The sequence below is a fragment of the Aythya fuligula genome, chromosome 4 (assembly GCF_009819795.1).
Source record: "Aythya fuligula isolate bAytFul2 chromosome 4, bAytFul2.pri, whole genome shotgun sequence".
Taxonomy (NCBI): domain Eukaryota; kingdom Metazoa; phylum Chordata; class Aves; order Anseriformes; family Anatidae; genus Aythya; species Aythya fuligula.
In genome coordinates this window covers 34,320,077-34,334,805 of record NC_045562.1, presented here as the reverse complement: position 1 = coordinate 34,334,805, position 14,729 = coordinate 34,320,077, and the positions used below count along the sequence as shown (strand labels likewise).

The 14,729-nt window shown below is 38.7% G+C and overlaps 1 protein-coding gene across 2 annotated transcripts in view; it reads right to left on the bottom strand.

The window, feature by feature from the left end:
- The window catches only part of TTC29 (tetratricopeptide repeat domain 29), a 372,975-nt gene that overhangs the window by 265,128 nt on the left and 93,118 nt on the right, over positions 1 to 14,729 (bottom strand). For both annotated transcript variants that reach the window (XM_032186005.1, XM_032186006.1), the window contains exons 2-3: positions 11,340 to 11,389; positions 9,434 to 9,467 (exon numbers count right to left, since the gene is read on the bottom strand). The gene's annotated coding sequence lies outside the window, so the exon portion shown is untranslated. The remainder of the gene's footprint in view (positions 1 to 9,433; positions 9,468 to 11,339; positions 11,390 to 14,729) is intronic.

Here is a 14,729-nt window from a genome sequence, read left to right as displayed (position 1 = left end):
ATTTAGAAAAACATGCTGAATCATTGGCAGGTTTGGTGCAGCTTGCTTCTGTCACACAGTAAGGGACTGTTTTTGTTGAATCTTGAAAGAAAAACTTTTCTGTTCCCAGTGGCTTGCGACAGGATACTGAGAGCTCATGTCAGGACACTCATTTTTCAACATTTTCAAACTGTAAATTATATCTGAAAATACGGAATGCAATTAAAGTGAATATTGCAGAGTCTCTTGCTGCTGCAAGTCACCGTTTCTGGCAATTGTCATCATTTGTGACATAAGAAACAGCATGGGAGCCCAGTGTCAGAGGTTGCATATCAGCTTCTATCCTGTCAGAAGAAATTTAATATTTAAACATGCATTCAGAATACGGATACTGGAATAATGGTAGTGCAATGCAATGAAGAATTGAGCCCTTAATATTTAATCTAGTATTGAACATTTAAATACAAAGCCTCTTCTCACAGGATCGGAACAGATAGTCTCTAGCTCTGGAATATTATGTAGTTGGGATTTCAGATGTCACTCATATAATTTTTTTGTTCTTCACTAATTTGAGTATTAGACTCAGCAGACATCAGAAATCACCTCAGACTAGGTTCCTGTGCAAGACACCAGTGATGACAAAGCAATGCAATCCTCCTGTCACACTCATCACAGCAGGGACACTATGGTCTGGCATAATGTTGCACACTTACCAGGGTGGTTTTGGCTAAGGGACCAGCAGGACCCAAGGGAGGCACAGACAGACACCAGTTGCTGGGAATCACTCATGGGCTGCCCACCTGAAATCCTTTAGGTCAGCCTGGCACCGACAGAGCAGTTGTCCCATGGAAGTATTAAACCCATTTCTGCACACATTCACTTGTACTGTTCCTCCACTTATCAATTAGAAAGGCCCTCCATTTTGAAATGCAGTAAGTAGCAGAGACAACACCTGGTGTAGTCTGGTGTAAAGAAGGATTGTGCATACCCCAACACAAACTCAGGTCCTGGACATAAACTTCCATTTAACAGTTCCAGGAGCAAACATCAAATGGAGATGGTACGTGCTCCCTCTCTCTTTGCTTGTCATAACTTTCAAGTGTCATGAAGGAACTGTCTTGTTTAGCATGGCCTCTCCTCTGGAGCACATTCCTTTCATCAGTCCACAAGAGCTTGGGTATGGCAGCCAGCAAAGCAAAGGCCACTCCTCTGCTTTCACTCTTGTCTAATATTTTGTGTGTTGTTTCAAATAATTTCTTTGTTGCTATGTATCAGGGCACAGCAATGTAACCTGCTTTCACTCATTGATAACAGCTTCTGAAACTTCCCCAGTCCCTGCACATTTCTGGTTTTAGTCACCCGTTACAGAATCAAAACCAAAACCCTATAATAGTAAATAATATATTTTATGTTTGTAATTGCGTATTTCCTCTAATTTTTAGCAAACTTTATTCTTTAATGTGAGAAATATACAGTAAAAGAAATCAAATTGCAATCTACAGACATCTGAGATGGAGACATACTCAGCATTAAGTTCTGCACTGCCTGTTACAGTTTTAAATGGTACACATCGATAGGATGTGTACACTGCTGGATTCCTAGGTCTTTTTCATTTTAGTGTACCCTTGAAAGAAAGTGGCAGTGTGATGTTAAGATTAATTTTGTGGACAGATACACTATAGTAAGACATTTTGAGGGTTACAGTAAACCAACAATACCAAAACTATGAAGATTAATGCAGGTACCTAACAGCTATTTGTCCAAGCCGTTTTGTGACATCTAAAACAGTTTTATAAACTGGGTTCTTAAAAAGGAAATGGGAGTTGTTGCAACAGAGGAAAATAATCTAGTAGCATCTTGGTTCAATTTCTGCCTCAAATTTCACATTTAATTGCCTGTTAACTCCAAAGGGAAATCTTAATTCTAAAGAATAATATGCATTACCTCATTCACACTCACACATGTTTATTCTAAGAATACTCATTCATGATGAGCTCTCTATTTCTTCCTTCTGTTTTCAGAGTTAGGAATTCACCAAACAACACTGAATGTGACTATTGATGGAAAACTGGTAGCAGCTTCATATGATGCTGCTATAAATGTACTTTTATCCCCAGAGTAAAGACAAAAAGGAAGGCAAGTTGCATCACATTTGTTACAGAGTGCAAATTTTCAGCACATGGCAGAAAATTTGACAAGCTACCTCAGGTGAGTTCCTCTATGATAACTACTTGTGTATGTGTTTTCACCATTGAAACTCTGGAATGATTTGAGGTTGCTTACCTGGAACTAATTATATATCTTACTATTATTTAAAATGATCTTTCATCCTTCACAGTAATGCTTCTGTTCATCTCAAAAAACATGGACAAAATGCCATTAAAATAAGTCATCTTTTGTGGTTATTATACAGTACATGCAGGAAACTGTTTAGATTTATCTTAGATAAGGCTGGGGACAGAACCCTTAAACAATTATAAAGTACAGCCCAAAAATTTAAAGAGAAAGATATTGAAACACTAGTCTCAAATGAAATCACTGTGTCATAAGCTTCTATCTTGTCACTTGTCTGGTGAGTGTTTTAAAATGTGCACAGTTCAGAGCATTCTTCTGAAAAGCTAAAGGATATAATATCATTACATCAGACTAAAAGAACTTAAGAAAAAACTTTTCTGCTCCCTAAAACCCAAATCTAATACAACATGAGGTTGTATTAGATCCTGAATCCTCTTGGATTGAGGTAATTGGCACACGTGTACATCATGTAGGTTCTTCAAAACTAGAAGTTATTTGCTAAGTTGTGTGATTGGTTTCATCCTCTGTTGCTGCTAAGTGTTGAGTTACTTCCCTGAGATAAACCAGCAAATTTTAGCACTGGTCAAATGACTTGTCTTCAGTAAGCAGCTTTTACTAAAAATAAAATACAATAAAAATACATTTAAAGAAAAAAAAATCACCTTTGATGTTTAGACTCTGAACTGCTGAAAAGAAACCTGCCATGACTTCAGCAAGAAGTGTAGTGACTCAAAGCAGCAGTGGTGCTGAACTGGAGCAGAGTGCAGCTATAGTACAACAATTTTCTCACATCCTAGTGGAAAGGTCTGTTCTATGAGAAACAGCAAGAACCAAAAGAACAGTCTTGGAGCACAAGATAGAAGTGATGGCAGAGGACTGCTTGTGCATGAAAAAGCTGCTTTGAGATGTAAGCCACATTTTAAAAGCTTCACTTTTCTCCCTTTCCAGCACAGAAAAAGTAAGACCATTAGATTAAGATATACCATGTCCAGGAAAATAACCAGAAGAATAAGGTGTGTTTGGTGAAAATATAATTCTAAACTTTCATAAAATAAACCATAAGGTAGGGCTTTGTTTTTTAGAAAAGAATCAAAAGAATACCATGAAAATGAGTTCTTTAGTTTCCATACTCCTATTTCCAATTATTGCTAGCAGTTTGGAAAACAAAATCCTTTGTAATTAAAGTGTAGCTACCACTTAAAGAAATAGGATGTCTTCATAACAGCAGAGGCTCTTTTTGAATGACTTGCAACACTCATAAACAGCTCTTTGACTGTTTTACTCTTTCGTTCACATTATTCAATTGCAGAAATAGCCACAGTCTGCTTAAATCACAGGATATTGACTCATCATGAATATCTCCATGTTCTTTTTGCAGCTAAATACAACAAGATGTCAATATGATGTTTAAATCAAGGCAACAATAAGTCCGGTCAATTGTAGCCAAGAAGAAAGTTATTTTAAAATATTTGGTGATCTGAAAATCAAATTTTGCGGGTTTGTATTTTTTTAGACATTTGAGGCAATTTGTCCTCATCAAAGTTACCGGAGATTTTCATGCCGATAGCCAAACTTAGCAACTATTTTATAATTAATATACAGAAGATGGGTCAGAGGTAAGCTTAATTCTAGTATTTTGTAATTTTGAGTGGTTTGAAAAAAAAGAATTTTAGAATTGCTTTTTTACTGTAATATTTGTATGTTCGAATTTTGCTTGTGTATAGAATGTTGCTAGAGCCTCCTGGACTGCTGAAAGCTAGATCCTCCTTAGTAACAATGTCAATATAGCCTGAGCCTGTAAACACAGCAAATAGCAAACGCTGAGGGGAATGCAGACAGATTTCCCAGTTCCAGAAGAGTCCCAAAATATTTCAAAAAGCCAAAATAAACAAATGGATGAAATGAAAAAAAAAAAAAAATCAATTCTAACCACTTATTTCCAGGTCTTAGCTTAAGAAATAGTAAAAATGTTTGCTGATGAATACAGAAAGGTAGTACTGTCATACTGTCAGACACAACAGAACAGATGAAACAGTATTTGGGAGTGTCCATATGTATTTCCTGCCTTGCATTTTCTTGCTTTTGCACTACTAAGTGCAGAATTTCACTTAACAGTGCAAAGAAAATATTCTGATGTCCTACAATACTTCATCAAAATCTCATTTTCTTCCTTTCTACCCACGACATTACTATCCAGGCACCTCAGTCCACATAACAACCAAATTCAAAACATCTACAGAAGCAAGAAATCTGTTTCTGTACTAAATTATGGTGCTCACTCAACCATTTTCCATCTGGACTAAATTAGGGTGTGCATGTTATTAAAGATCATAAAAGCTCTCTTATTCCTCCTTGAACTCCTGTTCTTTTACACTATAGCCGTGATTGTACTACTTTGTTCTCCTCCAGAGTAAATGGTACTGTGATAAAACCAATTTCATCTTCATCTGAAGAAAAAATATCATGATATGTGTCATTTGTGGATGCGAAACTCCCACAGCAAAGTGATCAGCCTTCCTGTGTGTTCAAAACGATCCCACCTCCACCTCAGTGTCCAACAGACATGTCAAAAGTTTTGCTTTCAGCTACCTTCAGAGACATTTCCCCCATTTGGGAGACAGGATACCATGTGTTTGTGCATGCATGTATGCCCACATATATGCACATAAGAGTGTGAAAACACAAATACAAGCACAAATGCACACAGGCTTGGTAGAGAGTTGTGCTGTTCCATGGCCACCTTGCTCTGTATTTTCCAGTCGGTGGCTATTCTCAGGAATTCTTTAACAAAGGTTATCATGCACAAGTCCTATAAAATTGTGTTTAACCTCTGAATTGAGAAGGGAATTTCCAGTGAGCACTGAGTCCAGAAGATGGAAAACTCTATTACATATAGGTGAAAGTGCTCTATACAAAGAGCCAGGTATGTACAGGTTCACTACAAAATACTCTGCTATAAATATTACTTTCAAAACAAACTTTCATATAGTTTTAAATTATGCTATGGTCATATGAACTCATATTGTCCTTAAAGAATGCTAGTAAGTAATCTTTTTTCACAGCATTTTTTTCCCAGCAGTTTGTGATAATAAAATATGAGTGATTCAAGCCCTAACACTTACAGGCACCAATGGCTTAATTATTTAACAGTTCCTGGACTGCTGATATTTCCAGCCTGTGGACTTAGTTACAAGCGCAGACCTAGGGAGTTGTGTTACTGAAAACAGATTATTAAATAATGAAATACAGGCTTTGAAAAGCCTCTGAGATGTTTACCTTTAGGAATAAGACCAGCATTAAGAGATTTCTAATAAAATATTGAATGAATTAAGGGACTTCCTTTTTCTGTATGCAGAGGTTACATTTAAATCCCTTCACTGCATAGCAGCCTTAGGCAACACAACCTGACTTGACGTTCTGTTGCCTTGAAAAGCATGAAGGTTTTCTACATGAAAGGCAGGCAGGACTCTTCCTTCTACTCTTCGCTTGTTCTCTAGGCTCCCTAGCTGAGTAGGGCTGTAGTGATTGAACTGAAAACCCTAGAAAGATTTTTCCTGACTTTCACTGGATTTTAAGTGTATGTGTGTTTATTTTCTGGCATTGGAGCTGTAGCAAAGCTAACTTTTATTTGTGAAGCTCATAACAGAAGCAGCCTTAAGCCATGTCAAGCCACACAAGAGCAAAAGGTGTTGGCCACCAGTGAGCATAAAAGAAGACTAAAGGCCCGTGGGGTCATTTACGTAGACAGACAATGTTGATGAAAGTCAAGACAAGCAGGTTGCTACTCTGAGTTTCCAAAAACACCCTTTGAGAACCGTACAGAAAAATAATAACAAGTATTTTCCAAACATGCTCATATAATTTTCTCCATTCCAAATGTTATTTTTCAAAAATATTTTAATGGTAAGAAACACTAAAACCTAGGCTTTAGAAAACATTGACTGAAACCAGACTCTGTGACCCATTAGCAACATGCAAAGGTCACTTTCATCATGCCATATCCAATACCAGTGTCCTAGCTATACATCTTTTAGCATCATAGCTTCAACGAAACATCACATTCTCTGCCTGAACCACTCTCTCATCAAATATTGGCAGCCAGCTCCTGTCACTGCACCTTTTCCTGACACACAAGAAAGTATTTGGCTGGTATAGCTGTGTGATAAGGCATAAAAGGGTGTGTGTACACTCCCAGGTGCAGGCTGTCAAACACCAGCTCTGCCCTCCCCGGCTCCCCCCAGACTCCTGAAGAGTGAGCTAAGTTTGGCTGGGAAGCCGGGTAACTGCCTGAGTGATAATGGCTGTGATAGCCATGGGTGACACCACAGGAATCTTCAGTGGTACTGACACAAAATATTGTGTCTCGTGATAATGACAACTACTGTAGTATCTGCAAAAACGTTTAGGTATCTGCAGATAGGTATGAAGCTTTTCCTTCTCTTCGCAACTCTCCTCTTTGAGAGAATTTGTTCTCACTGTGAAGGGCTGCAAAGGGGTCTGTGACCTCTCCAGAAGGACTTCACCACCAAGGTTACATGAAGCATCTTTTCATCTTCTCCCATACCGTCAGATCCTACACCTCAATGTGGGCTCATTGCTGACCTCAGACAAACCCCATCTCTGTTCTAGTACTTCAACAGGCAAAAGCTGCAGAGCTGATGTTTGGGCCTGAAAGGAGGAGTACACCCTTCCTCCTGCCTATTCCTCTCCCAGGGTGGTGTGAAAAGGCCTGTCACACTTCCAGGGGAGCATGAGAGGCATGGAGAAAGCAGGTAAACAGCAAATGAAACTGACCCCTCTAGGGTACGTCACTTACACTGCCCAATCTTAGAATTCACAAGAAGAATTGAAAAACATAAAAATACTATCATGCACATTCTGGTGTGGAACGTTCCTAAGTTCTTTGTGCTGTTATTTGCTTGCCTTGCTGGTTTTAAGCCAGTATTTAGAGAAGCAAGAGTGTGTTAATTGATCCTCAAAACACGCAGACTTCAGCGGAAGAAAGCAGTTGTCATTTTCCTGAGAGCTCTTAGTGGAATGCATAAATTGTTCACAATAACTTACTGTTCTCTTAAGCCATCTCACAGAGAACAGAAAGCATAGTAAAGGATGACTGCCCATCAAAGCAAAAAAAAAAAAAGGCTGCTTAGCCTAACTGTGTTAACAGTTTCATGTCAGGCAACTTGTAAAGAAAAACTCCATGCTCTCAGGCCTGGCAGTTACATCCTACACAAAGGAAGTAGAAGATAGATATTTTACTCCTAGATATTTTACTTGGCTAGCAAGCACACTCTTATTCTGCAGCACTGTTTGTTCTTTTTATTCTAGGTTATAGACTGGCCTGACCGATGCAGTGTTGATTTAAGGGCTGATGCAGCAGATTTCACAATAAGGATTCAAGTATGGGATTTTGACCTGGCCCTACTCTCCTGTGCAGACAAAAATACAAGACATCTGAATCATTTCTGGCTGGGACTGTAAAGAGTTTAAACACAGCTTAAAACAGTTTTACATACCAAAACAGGGTTTTATACCTCTGTCCCTTGTGGCGATTGCATCTATCGTTGCCCTGACATTCTTAGAACCTGCCTACAGGCTGCAACTCCCCTTATTCCTGACTTGGACAAACCAAATTTGTCACTGACTGAGTAGCAACTTAGAATGGCTTTCTCAAAAGAAAGCATTGCTTGTTCTTTTCCTTAAAGGTCTATAGCACATAGAGAAAAAGTTCTAACAAAGAGCTCGATGCATATGTTTCCCCTTAACTGCACCTCAATCTTGCCTAGCATCTAAAGGATAATTTCCCTCATCCTAGCTGATCCTCATCTGTGATAGGGGATCATATCAAAAGGATTGGATGCTTCACTGTGATTAAAAAGATAAGTAGGAAAAGGTCAAGGGAATTGCTTCATTATATGATGTCTCTGTCTCAAGCTAACAACGGAAAGCCAAGAAGACGGTAAGAAAAAAAAAATCAGAACCACCAGGGTCTAGATATACATCCAAGAAAACTTTGAAATCCAAGACTCGTCAGACGAGTCAGCTTTCATTTCTATGGACACCTTGGTCACTGGTCTTTTTCTGAATCCTTAATCTTCTTTTGTTTTCCCTGTAAGAAGTCATTCCCAATACTTGTTCCTGGTGTCAGAACATACAGTTGCTATTCCCATGACATACTCACTGTCAGAGTTTGTCTCCATACTCTTCACCTCAGATGGGATGTAGATTGTTTGGCATGGGATGTGTGACTTACACTAGGGTCATTAATTCTTGATACATCTGCAAAGCTCTTGATCTTAGTCTTAGTCTTTTAAGCAAACTTTTTTAAAGAAAGGGGAAAAGCAGGCTGCAACGTTAATTTCTTTTTCTTTTTTTTTTTTTTTTTGACTGCCAACAACAAAGGAACTAACAAGCAAGACTCTGTCCCACCTCTGCATGCCTGCGCAAATGAAGCGGAGAGCAAGGAAACATTCCCTAATTGTGTTTCCAAGAGCTGCAAACATTATGGGTAGAGAGTGTAAAGATTCAGATCCAGTGTATTTTTTTATTCAACATTTTTCAAACCAGATGTTGTCTTTTCTGAATCTTGGACAATTGTAAGACATCCACATGCTATTTCTCTGGAAAAGCAGCAATGTCACAGATAACTCTATGGGATTATTTGTGCAATTAGTTTTTTAGGTGTATTCTTTGGTAAACTGTACAGCCAGTCTCCAAAGAAGGGCAGACAGATATACGTAGGCTGATTTCCCTTGCAGCTAACTACACACAGGCCTTGAAGTACAAATTTTCCTGAAACACTATTTAAACTAAAAAAAATAAATGCAGCTATTAACCCTTCATAGCTGTAAACACAGGTAAAAGAATATCCTCATGACCAACTTAATGTAACTCTAATTGTGCATGATTTCTGAGGATCTAGTCCACTAGTTTCCAGAAGCTCACAGGAAATACCTCACATATAAAAACCACAGCAGTCACTGTCACCAGAGCAGCATAATTTCATCTAGCACAGGTGGATGCAGAATGCAGTAGGCCACCAAAGAACAATTTCAAACATTCCTTTCACTCTCCCTGCAAATCAAATCACCCATGATAGGCTCCACAATGCAATTATCAGAGAGAAATCCCCACAGTCAAAGCATAACAAAAATCTTACCAGAGCTCATGACCTGTCCATTCATATGCTGTACCTGAAAAAAAGAGCTTTGATTTAGAAAACAATAGAGCTTTTCTGAAGCCCTAGATCATTGTTAATAATTATTTACTTGTTTATTTATATGGCCATTTCAATTGCTCACACACAAGATTTTTCTTGGTCAGCTTTTTTCACCTAAGGGCATGATTTCCCTCTTTTCCCTTCTATGTAACTACGATGTCGTAAACACCAGTATGCCTTCTGGAATGAATTTAAAATGCAAGAGGCACCATGCCATACTTCACAGTGTTTATCTCCAAGAACTGCATAAGCTGGAAGTGACCTGCAAGCGTAATTAACAGATGGCTTTCTTTTTTATTTTCTTTAATAATCTGGGCAGACGGTGTTCATATGTCACAATCACAGTTATGTACAGTGAACATTCAAACAACGGTCCAGTGCATCCAGATATATCTAATAGCTGGGCTAAGACATTCTAATACTTCGAAGTATTTATTTCAGACTATAATTGACTGGTTGGTGGAAATTTTTGTCAAATTCAGAGCTGAGTCTTTATTAATATGGATTAAATTTGTCTAGTGCAGACAAGTGGTAACATGACAGATCTTTTGATTTCCAAGGGAGAGTGTCTTGCCTCTTCCAGGGACTGTGCAGTATGGCTCCACACAGATTTCTAAGAAGCACTGATCTCCACAGAGCTTGGAAACATGCTATCTAATGCATGTGCTTTAAACACAGAATTACAGAACAGTTGAGGTTGGAAGGTACGTCTGAGATTGTCTTGTCCAACCTCCATGAGGGTCACCAAAAGCACGTTGCCCAGAACAGCATCCAGGCAGCTTTTGAAGATCTCCAAGGATGGAGAATGCAGCCTCTCTGGGCAACCTCTGCCAGTGCTCAGTCACACTCACAGGAGGAAAAAACAAAACAAAACAAAACAAACAAACAGACAAACAAAAGTGTTTCCTGATGTTTAGACAGAACTTCCTGTGTTTCAGTTTGTGCCCATTGCTTTTTGTCTTGCCACTGGGCACCACTGAAAAGAGACTGTCTCTGTTGTCTTTGTCACCTTCCCTTCACATATTTGTACACGTTTATGGAGAGCCTTCTCATTTCCTAGATGAACAGTCCCAGCTCTCTCAGCCTTTCCTCATGAGAGATGCTCCCATCCCTCTGTCATCCTGGTGGCCCTTCACTGGACTCTCCAGTATGTCCATGTTTCTCTCATACCGGGGAGCCCAGAAGTGGACCCAGCACTCCAGGTGTGGCCTGACCAATGCTGAGTTGAGGGAAAGCATCACCTCCCTTGACCTGCTGGCAACATTCATCCTAACATGGTCCATCAAATTAATACACATTATATACCAAATAAATCAGACAGGAGAAATAAAGGACGTAACTTTCAAAGCAAAATTTGTGTAGTTTTCCTCTTTGTTACACAAGCCTGGGCTTCAGTTTCACATACAGCCTCTGAAGCTTACATTGCTTACAGCTGATGCCAGATGCAGAGCCAGACTGTGACAGGTGGATACCAAGAACAATCCACCCAAAGTCCACTCAGGGACCAAGCAGTTGCACAAATGGAGGGGATGCTTTTTCCTTTGCAGCATCAGGGAGGAATCATCCCCTCCAGCATCCCCAAAGAGAAAAAGATGGTAGCATTGTGGGAAAGGGTAAGAGTATCCAGGAAGTTAATATTCTATATTCCCTGAAGTGGGGTAGCTGTGGGCAGCTTTCTACTATGCAGAGAGTTCTTTCCTACTTAAGGTGAAATTTCCCCTTGAGCTACCCGGGGGCTGAGATAGCACTGCACTGGCCTGAATCCAGACTCTAAATAATATACCTTATTCTACATCTTAAAATGTTATTAAAGATAACCTTTAAAGATAAATTAAACTTGACTCACCTTGAAATGTCCCCTTTCTGATTTCCCAATCATTTTCATAACATTATCACCTTAAAAGAGATAAAAAGATACCAAGTTATTTAAAAAGTAGATACAAAACAATGAGCTTGCATCTTTCAAATAAATATTTTTCTTCTGTCTAAGTGATTTTTAAACCGTCCTTATTTTTAAGACTTTCATCTTGTTCATTTTCTATTCATATTTTTAAGAAGTCTTAAATAAAATAACAGCAGGTTTCTTAGTAGACATCTGTTCCATAAGTAACCCTTGCTTCCTGTTATTTATTGTGTTTGCTTAGCTAGAATAATTGCTCTCAGACTTTCATGGGCCATTATGGTTTTCTGCTCCCAAGCCCTTCCCTTGGCCTGACTTACAAAGAGCAAGAAATTGGCTCCTACACTTGCTGACATGTGGCTGGTCAAATCTATAGAGAAGTCATGTAGCGGTGAAGAGCACATTAATCAAAGATGATAGGAAAATACAACTGTCCTGCATTACAGGGACAGCTGAACAATTCACCCTGAGTTTTAAGCAGACTGGCTTCTCCTGCTTTTATCAGACAATAAACAGACTTCATTAGAAATATAAATGCAAATGACCAGGGTCTACTTTCAAAACACAGCTGTAAATCTGGTGAGATTATGTTCAAGTCAAAGCAACCAACCTGGTATATTGGCATGAAAGCCAACTGAGAAACAATCTCTAAGCACTGAACAAGACTTCTGACAATGAATGCAAACAGAAATGTATCTATGCACGATTCTACAGAAAGAGCTGCACATGAATATCTCCCTTCTTTCTTTCAACCTTCTTCCTGTTTCCTGCAGGCATGAAGAAATCTTAATTTTCCTAGCCTTAGAGGCATCATTTAATATCATAGCTAAAATAGTGGTAAAAGCTACAAAGAAGTTTCCATGGTGCATTTGGGACTAAACTATAGTACTGACTTTAGTCCATGAATCAGACGTTTCTGTTTCAATTTGGTCCAAATGTCCCGATCTCAAAGGCTATTACTTCTGTAGTTCTAGTTAAACTATATAGCATTGAACAAAGTCCAAGCAATGCAAAATACCAGAGGAACATTAAGTACTAGAGAATAAAACTTTAAATGATTACATGAACTCACTGAAGTGCTTCTACAATAAACCTTTGCAACCCCTGTTTGAGAAAAAAAAAAAAAAGAAGCTGGGGAGAGAAGAAAGTGGCAAGTTGTTTGTTTGTTTGCTGTACCCACACTATTAAAAATTTTACAGTCTATACTCTCTCTTTTCTCTGCAGAAGGAAAACTGACATCTGCCCACAGAACGCAAGCTCTGTCTGCATGACCATCTCTCCCTGAAGGTTCTCTCAGAAAGGGTGGCAGTGTGGGATCAGCTGGTAGCCATCACGGAAATTCACTGAACCAGATCACCTCTGCATCTTTTCCTTACCTTTCTTAGCAGATTTTCCCCCTTTGGGGGGTTCTGTGCCATCAGGGATACATAAAAATTTGTTTGAGATCCTCAGCCTGTATTGCTAGCAGTGTTTAGCTACCTTGCTCTTTTGTTTCTCTGACTGAGAATGCAAGTCTTTAATTAGTGCAAAGATAGGTTTAGATGCTAGTCAATTGACAGAGGGACACATAGTATGTGCATATGCTATATTCATATACTAATATAAAGCAATAGAAATATTCAGAATGCCTCTCAAAAGCTACAAAAATGATAGAATAAAACTTATTTTCTAACCATTTAGCACTGTTGTTTGTTGATTTTCTACTATATACAGGTTCTAAATGCAACTACATTTGTAATTTGTTACTGTGCATTAGTAATGTTATAAACCTGTATGAACTTTATTCCCAGACTGATGGACTTTAATCCTAAAATCCTGCCAAGAAAAACATTTCACATTCACTGCAGTGAGTGAGAGCTCCACAAATGTAGAAGGAAGTCATTTACCAGATGTTACTATTTGTCTTTCTAGTCTGTCTTTGACTTTTGCTTATTTTCTCTTGACCTTGTAGGCTTCTCCCATACACACTTGGTGCAGAAAAACAAATGTGAAACTTTTGAAAGCCAGTTGTTATCCAGCTATAAAGTTTCTTGAGACCTAATACTTACACCTTTTAGTGTGTCAACAGAGCTACTCATACTGTTTGAGCACCATATCATGTTTCTGACTTTTCTAAAACAATGCCATGTACCACCACAGCTGGTACTGAACAAATAAACCAATAAAATCCCAGCTAAGAAATGCTAAATTACCTCATTCAGAATCACAGAAAAGGAAGATTAGATGATCGGTGTATACCTATGACAATATAGCTTGCTGTCTTTAATGAAAAAGTCTGGAACAACAGTATCAGTTACTGAACAGCTCAATTTCAACAACTGAAATGAATGTAGGTATTTCCATTTCAGATTTTTAAAACCACCTTCTCTTTTCTTGTCCTAAATAAACAGGACACTGCTGGTGGTCATAAAGCTACGCAGCATTTCAAATGTATATGGCCACTTACTGATACATTTGTTCACATACAAATAAATGTTCAGCACAAATTCCTGCTGTGCTAGCTAAACCTGGGGGTTATGTGTGGATCACTGTTTCTAGATCTGTTTCACTGAATTAAGAGCCATGCTCTGGCTCATCACAGATGTAACCAGCATAAAGCACCATTGAAGACACTTAACTTCAAGAACCACAAAAAATTAAAAATTAGTGTCCAGAGAATGGTCTGAAATTATCTGTCATGAACAGGGGAAGAAAATACAGAATAATCAAGTTGTGAAAAACATTTTCTTCTACGCCATTGCTTCAGGTTTGCCTGGGCTCTGCTTTTGCCAGCTGAACTTCAGCAGCTCCATGAAAAACATGGGGACATGTTGTTGTTTAAGCTGTGTGTGCAGAAGTGGGATTTAGTCATGCACTGTTGGTGGTTTTTTGTTGGATTTTTTTTTTCCATTATTGCACCACTTTCTTTTCTCCCAAATGCCTGCCATAAATGTTTTATAACATGGGAGAAGAGAACAGAAACAGAAAGCAGGAAACATCTGGAGCCCCAGCTCTGTATGTACAAGAGTATTAAAAGGACAACCTTTCTTTCCATGATTGCTGTGCACAATGGGCAAATGGTCCACAGTTGTGCTTGTGAGATGGATGGGAGGAAATCTAGGAGCAGCTTTCTTGTTGCTAGTTGAATGCAGAGCAGTAGCCCTCAGGGAGAAACTCTGCTACACTCAAATTGATTTGAGACATAGTCTCAGTCCCTTGGTTTTGGTCAATCCTAGCAAAAAGGTGAAAATGAAAATATGGCCAAAAAATGAGCCTGAGATTGAAATCAGCCCAGGCAACAAACAGGACGCAGCTGTACTAAAAGAATAGCCTAATTCAGCAAAAATGCTTTGACCA